The 7,588-nt window shown below is 41.8% G+C and overlaps 1 long non-coding RNA gene across 1 annotated transcript; it reads left to right on the top strand.

Moving 5' to 3' along the window:
- The first annotated feature begins 240 nt into the window (after positions 1 to 240).
- Positions 241 to 6,679, top strand: LOC111735733. The gene is made up of 3 exons (XR_002778944.1): positions 241 to 311; positions 3,593 to 3,665; positions 6,539 to 6,679. It is a non-coding gene; the product is annotated as an uncharacterized LOC111735733 (long non-coding RNA).
- The last annotated feature ends 909 nt before the right edge of the window (positions 6,680 to 7,588 follow it).

The raw sequence follows: 7,588 nt of genomic DNA, 5'->3' as shown, positions 1-7,588 counted from the left end.
TCATTGCTTCTACCATAATTCCAGTTTGCCTGTCTCCCAGGCTAAGTGCTCCTTCAATAGTTATGCTAAATAGTGGAAAGTCTTCCAGAACAAAGAGATTTGGAGATTTGGCGGGCTCTTTTTCAGATCCTGCCTTTTTCCATGCCCCTCCTCCCTCGCTGATAAAAGATGCTGAGGCTTGAAGGTGTACTACAGTTGAACATGAGAAAAGTAGAAAGTCGCCCATTTTGTTGCGGTGCCAGGAAAATCGCTGGGATATTATCTCCTGGAAACTACTGTAGCTGAGCTATCTGGGACGTGTGTCGGCAGAGGTAAGCAGTATATTTGTTTACCTTGTCAGCCTTTTTTGCTCGATTTCTGCAAGGTCTGGGAGAATTTAGAAGAGCTGGCTGACTTTTTCCTCTCTAATACATTTAGATGTGCATGAAAACTATTCGTAGAGGGAAGCTATTTGGACTTGGTGACTCCCAGTTTTCTATATTGAAACTTTCCTCGCAGTGGTTATGGTTTTCTGTGCTTTTGTCTTTGGTGCTGTTATAAGAAGGAAATACCATGGGGGATAGGAAGCCTTGGCTTCTTTAGCCAAGCTGTAAAAAGCCTTAATTGTTTTTGTCTTTGCTAAAGTTATTCTTTATTAGAAAATCTTTTAATATGGAAAATATTTATGGAAACTCATGATAGCAATTGCTTCATTAATCTTGGTAGAAATACCACATTTTAAAAATGAATGGATAGAAGCAAAATGAAATATTAAGCTTTTGAATTAACACTTCAAAATATACTTGTTCTGGGCTGAGTAAGTAAAAAATGGAATAAATCGTTGGGGTTACATTGTGTAGGGTGCATCTTAAATTTTTTGTTTTCCTGGTTTCCTCTTATGGTAAGAGTAAACATTAACAGTATGGACCAAGAGTTGTTAGTAATCTCTACAGGAAATTTCTTTTGTTCTGTAGGTTTCTCCTTGTCTGGTCTTAGGGGTGATCTGCCAGGTTCCCGAAAGGTAGCAGTACCTTGCGGGTTTTGTAAACAGCCTTGTTTAATATTTACCAATTTGTCTAGTTCTCCTGCCTTATCCCTTATTAGATGTTGGAAGAGATTTTAAAGGATGTAAAAGGTGATCAGAAATCTGACAAAAATGGAAGCTGATTTTTTAAAGTCAGATCAGAACTACAAGGACAGTGTCAGCATCTTCCAGGGTCTTCCTGCTGAGTCTGTTAGAAATGCAAACACAGGCCAGTACTGCCTGAGGCAGTTTGAGTCGAACTAAGGAAAAGTAATTGAAAGGGTCACTTTTAAAAACAGCAAGTCTCCTTTGTCTATCCCTAATTGTCTTTTCCTGTCCCTCTTAAAAATGTGGAAGAAGTATTAAAAAAAAAATTTTTGCATAATCACCTTATAAGTAGACTGGAAGAAGCTCCAAGCTAACAGCTTCTATAGAGATGATAATTGGTGGAGAAGTTTTGCCTGAAGAGAGAGATTTGGAGATTCCAGCTCTTTTGTAGATCTTGCCCCTTTCCACGCCCCTTCTCCATCTCTTTGTGGTAAAAGATGCCCGTGTTGAGATTTTCTGTTAAGTGGATTTGTAAGATAGGATTTGTAAGATTCCGTTAAGTGGATTGAGAAAACTAGAAAGCTGCCATCTTGTTATGGCACCAGGGGAGTTCACGTTTGGGATGCTGCTAGCTCCTGGAAACAGCTGTAGCAGAGCGATGATGTTGGAGTGTTGGCAGAGGTAAAAAGTATCTTTGTCTATCCCGTCGGCCTTTGTGTTCTGTATATGCTGGGTTTTGGAGAACGTCGAAGTGCTGCCAGTCTTTTTCCTCTAATACATTTAGGTGGGCACGAAAAATATTAGTGAAAAGAGTGCTTGGACTTAGTTTCCTGCCATTTTGATGAGGGCCCATTGTAAAAACACAGGTCCTCATTTTCTATCCCCGTTCCTCTTTTCCCTGTCTCAAAAGCTGTGAAAAATAACTAAAAGATCTTAGCATAATCACCTTAGCAATATTCAGGCACCAAGAAGTATAGGAGTGAAAAACTTTCCAATATATCAGTCACAGGGAAGTGATATCTTCAGGCGCCAGCCCCCAGGAAAGCACTGACAGCCACCAAGATGCAGATAACGAAACTGCCTGCTAGGCCCTGTTTGATCTAAGAGTTTCCCCGGAAACATTTATCTTTGTGTAAGACGTTTACAGCCAACATCTGCTTTCTGTAATCGCTCGCTAGCTTGTTCAGCAGACCACCAGGATATGGTCTTTAGCTTTATAAGCTGCTTCCTTTGGAAGTTTGGGGCTTATCTCCTCTGACCCTACATGGTAGAGAGTCATTCGCTGGCCGGCTAATAAAAGCTCACAATTCATCTCAATTGGTTCTGTGGGTCTTAGAATTGATTGCGCCCCAGCAGTAGGAGCCCAGTAAACAGCTTTCACCCGCCTCCCACTTTCTACCATTGCTTTCTGGGTTTCCTCAATAAAATTTACCTGCTGAGCTCTTCTCATTTTCATGCTTATGTAAATCCCAGGTGGACATATAATAAAATTCTTACTCACGGTCTGCAGTCTTATGTCGAAAATTCGAAGTGGTGTGAGGTCATTGTGTCTTGTAAGTTTAGAGTGGCAGTTTAAAGTATGCGTGAAGCCAGCTTGTGATTACATACTGAAGGGTTTTCTAAGGATTTGACTGGCTGTTTGCTTCTAGAAGGTGTTGAGGTACAGCAGGGTAAGAGGCTGGGGTCAGCCATAAGGTGAGGCTTTGGGGCCTCGGGGACAAGAGTGCTGGGTAGGACCCGGGAGGGTGGGTCTCGGTGTGATTTGCCAATCATTGTGAACTCAGGCGTCAGTGCTCTGGTCTGCATCCTGGGCTAAATCTTAGGTACACTCCACCGTAACTGCACGTCACATCTATGTGACCGAGCATGGACACATGTGGCCAGGCATGAGTGTTGAGTCACATTCTTACGACCCAGCATGAACCCAAGTATTCCTTCTGCAGGCAGACTTTGCTCTGCCTTTTCAATAAGCACACTGGAGTTTTCTCAAGGCTTTCGGAAGCACCTTTGCAGGAAGGTAGTCAGTGTACCTTTGCAGACCCCAGGTGGTGGGCGGTGGGACTGCAGTGAGAGAAGTGGGGCAGAGAGAGGCTTTGCCTGCAACATTGCTGTGGGGTGTTGGGTGGGGTATTGAACTTCATAGGACCCAGGAGAGGAATGGTTTGATGTGGAAAACTTGGTCATGTTATTGTTTACTTGAGGTATAAGATAGGCAGGGTGACTAGTACTTAAGACTTGTTTATCTATATTTTGCTTCATAATATACAGAAACTAAAGATGTTTGTGTCTATATCTAATGGGGAATTGCTTCTACCATAATTCCAGTTTGCCTGTCTCCCAGGCTAAGTGCTCCTTCAGTAGATATGCTAAATAGTGGAGACATCTTCCAGAACAAAGAGATTTGGAGATTTGGCGGGCTCATTTTTAGATCTCGCCTTTTTCCATGCCCCTCCTCCCCTGTTGATAAAAGATGGTTGGGCTTGAAGGTATATTTTGTTGAATTTGGGAAAACTAGAAAGTTGCTTTTTTTTTTGTCTCCAGAATTAATGGCCAGGATACTACTAACTCCTGGAAATTGCTTTGGCTGAGAGGTGTTGGACATGTGGCCCAAGAGGTAAGCAGTATGTATATTTGTTTACTCTGTCAGCCTTTTCGGTCGATATCTGCAGGGTTTGGGATAAATTAGAAGAGGTAGCCGAGTTTTTTCTCTCTAATATGTGTAGATGGGCACGAAAACTATTTTGAAGCCAAACTACTTGCACTTAGTGTCTCCCAGTTTTTTTTACTGAACCTTTCCTCGCAGAGCTGGTTATGTTTTCCTGTGTGTTTGTATTGTCTGCTGTGATAAGGAAATACTATGGGGATAGGAAGCCTGGTCTTTCTTGGCTAAGCTGTAAAAAGTCTTATTGCTTTATGTCATTGCTAATGTTATTGGGTTGATGATCCATTGTTTGTATTGAAAAACCTTTTAATTTTGAAAATATTTTTGGAAACTCACGATAGCAATTTTTTCATTAATACTGTTATAAATAAGAATAAATGGATAGAAGCAAAATGAATTATTCTTAAGCTTTTGAATTACTTCTTCACCTTTTTGGGTATTATAATCGATGGTAATATCAACATCAGGGTAAAAAGGTGGAAGGGAAGAAACAAGTTTCCCAACCCGGCGTAACTTTGAAGAAATATCGTTGATAGAACATTTGGAGAATCAGTTTTGATCTCTTACTCTGGGCAAGGCAAGTCAAGAATGGAGTAGATTGTAAGGAACATCTTAGATTTTGTTTTCCCGTTTTCCTCTTATGGTAAATGTAAACATTAACAGTATGGACAAACACTTTGTATTATTCTCTGCATGAATCTTCCTTTGTTCTGTAGGTTTCTCCTTGTATGGCCATAGGGATGATCAGGCAGTGTCCGAAATGGTAGCAGTACCTTGCAGGGTCTGAAAACAGTCTGGTTTAATAATCAGTAATCTATGTAGTTCTTCTGCCTTATCCCTGTTTCATAATGTTGGAACAGATTTCAAAAGATGTAAAAACATCAGAAATCTGACAAAAATGGAGGACGATTTTTCAAAGCCCGATCATAATTACAAGGAAAGTCTCAGCATTTTCTAGGGTCTTCCTGCTGAGTCTATTAGAAATGAAAATACAAGCTACTACAGCCTGAGGCATTTTGAGCCAAAGTAAGGGAAAAAATTTGAAAGTGCCAGTTTTTAAAACACAAGGTCTCATTTGTATGTCCCTAATCCTCTTTTTGTGTCCTTAAAAATTGGGAAGAGGTACTAAAATACCTTAGCGTTATCACCTTATCTGTAGACAGGAAGAGGCTACAATCTAACATCTTCCACAGATATGCTAATTGGTGGAGTAGTTCTGTCTGAGCAGAGATTTGGAGAATGCCTGCTCTTTCTTAGATCCTGCCCCTTTCCACGCCCTTCCTCCCTCCTCTGTCGATAAAAGATTTCTGCTTGAAAGTTCAGTTAAGTGGATTTGAGAAAGAAAGCTGCCATCTCGTAATGGCACCAGGAGAATTCATGTTTGGGATACTGTTAGCTCCTGTACACAGCTGTAGCAGAAATGATGGAGGAGTGTTGGCAGAAGTAAGCAGTACCCTTCCTTGTTCATCCTGTTTTCCTTTGTAGTCTATTTCTGCAGGGTTTTCGAGAATGTGAAGTGCTGTCAGGGATTTTCCTCTAATACATTTAGATGGGTGTGAACCATTAGTAAAAGTGAGAACTTGGACTTAGTGACTCACACTATTTATTGAAAGTTTCCTGCCTGTTTGAAAAGGGCCACTTTTAAAAATACAGGTCTCCACTGTGTATTCCTGTTCTCCTTTCTCCCGCCTCCTTAAAAGTTGCGAAAAATAAAAGATCTCAGCGACAGAAAGGCTGCAAGTAGGAGCCCAGTAACCAGCTTTGACCTCCCTCCTACTCTGTACCATTGCTTTCTGTGTTACCTCACTACAATTTACCTGTTGAGCTCTTCTCATCTTCATGCTTATGTAAATTCCACGTGAGTGTATAATAAAAATCCTAGTCCCAGTCTGCATTGTTAGGTCTAAGTTAGAAGTGATGTGAGTTCATTGTCTCCTGTAAAATTCGGTTGGCAGTAAAAAAACATTTGTGAAGCTAGCTCTTTGTGCGGATTTGACTGGCCGTTTGGTCTCAGGAGGAGTTCAGGTGCAGCGGGGTAGAGGGTGGGGTCAGGCATGAGGTGAGGTTTTAGGATCAGCGGGACAAGAGTTCTGGGAGTGCTGGTCCTGGGACAATTTGCCAGTCTGTGAACTCAGGCTCGAGGGATGTGGTCAGTTCCTGGGCTAAATCCAACGCGATCCCTCCATGCTTTTCATCGCCTACCTTTGAGTCACATTCATGTGACCGAGCATGGACACATGTGACCTGGCATGACTCTTCCCGTTCTTGCGACCCAGCATGAACCACGTATTCTTTCTGCAGGCAGACTTTGCTCTGCATTTTTATTAAGCACAGTAGAGAAGTTTCAGGAGGCTTTTTTCGTGGTTCCATTGTGGTGAGGCAGTCAGTGTCCCTTTGGCTCCCCCAGGTGGTGTGTGGTGGGACTGCCATGGGAGGGAAAGGTTCATGAGAAGCTCCCTGTGTGCAAGGAATGGTGTGGGGTGTGGATAGTAGGTTGATCAGAGGAACTAGGAGAGGATTGTTTTGGTGTGGAAAACTCTGGTTTTTGTTATTTGTGATGTAAGATAGTAAGCGTGCCTAGAAGCACTAAAATTGGTTTATCTATTTTTTGCTTTATATTATATAGCAACTGAAGATATTTGGGTCCATCGGTGTACAGGTAATGGGAAACCGCCTCTATCTTAATTCTAGCCCGCATTTCCCCAAGTCTAACAACAACTTTCATAGAGATTCCGATTGATGGAGACAGTATTTGTGAATAAAGAAATTTGGAGAGTTTGGATCCTGCCTGTTTTCATCCCTCCTCCCTCCCTTGTTTTTTAAAGATGCTTGGGCTCGAAGGAGCATTTAGATTGGATTTAAGAACTAGAAAGCTGCCATCTGCTTAGGCACCAGGAGAATTAATGGCTGGAATACTGCTATCTCCTGAAAAGTACTGTAGCTGAGAGAGACCACAGGTGTGTTGGCAGAGGTAAGCAGTGTATCTATCCTATCAGCCTTTTTAGTATATTTCTGCATGGTTTGGGTGAATTTAGAAGAGTTGCCAGTCTTATTTACTAAGATGTTAAGATGGTTGCAAAAAAAAATATTTGCGAAGCCAGCTACTGGGAATTAGCCACTCTCGGCTTACTTTGTTGAAACTTTCTTTTCATGGGTGGTCATTGTTTTCTGTGACTGTGGCTTTCGTGTCATTCTCATAAAAAGGGAGATGCTTCAGGAGATGAGAAATGTAAACACAGGCCACAACTGCCCGAGCAGACCGAGCTAAACAAACAAAGAACATGGAAAGCGCCACATTAAAAAATACAGACTACAGTTTTTTATCCTGGCTCCTTAAAAATGGTGAAGGAAAGATAAAAAAGCTTTGGTTATAATCATATTAGTAGTAGACACCGAAACTGCTAACATGAGCCTGGTAACCGATCTCGGTCCTCCTTCCATTCCCCGTATCAGTGTTTTTAGGGTTGACTAACACGACGTAAAAGTTTTCATTCCTTGTCTGCAGTGTTTGCTAGAAGGTATAAGTGGTGTGAATCTATCGTACCTTAGATGGGCAGTTAAAATTATGTGCTTCCTTTTTGGAGCTCTAGGGTTGTCTCGATTGAGCTTTTCGTTCGAGAAAAAATCCTTTCCTCCCCTACATCTGTTTTTTTGTGTGTTCTTTGCCATAAGGAGGTAGAGTAGGGATAGAACAGAATCATAGTTCCCTATGAAACTGCTATTCCAGGTGGCCTCTGGGGTTCAGGAGCGAAACGATCCTCTATCCCTTGGTTGTCTGTGGAGACGATGTGGGTTCTTCTCTTTATACCAGATGTGGTTTCTTTCTGTCTTGTCCATGTCATAGGAGTTTGGTTTGGTGTCAACCATATGCAAGG

Source organism: Pteropus vampyrus, unplaced genomic scaffold (genome assembly GCF_000151845.1).
Source record: "Pteropus vampyrus isolate Shadow unplaced genomic scaffold, Pvam_2.0 Scaffold1000006046, whole genome shotgun sequence".
In the NCBI taxonomy this organism is placed as follows: Eukaryota; Metazoa; Chordata; class Mammalia; order Chiroptera; family Pteropodidae; genus Pteropus; species Pteropus vampyrus.
The sequence above is the reverse complement of the archived record's forward strand: the minus strand, read 5'-3'. Positions and strand labels throughout refer to the sequence as shown.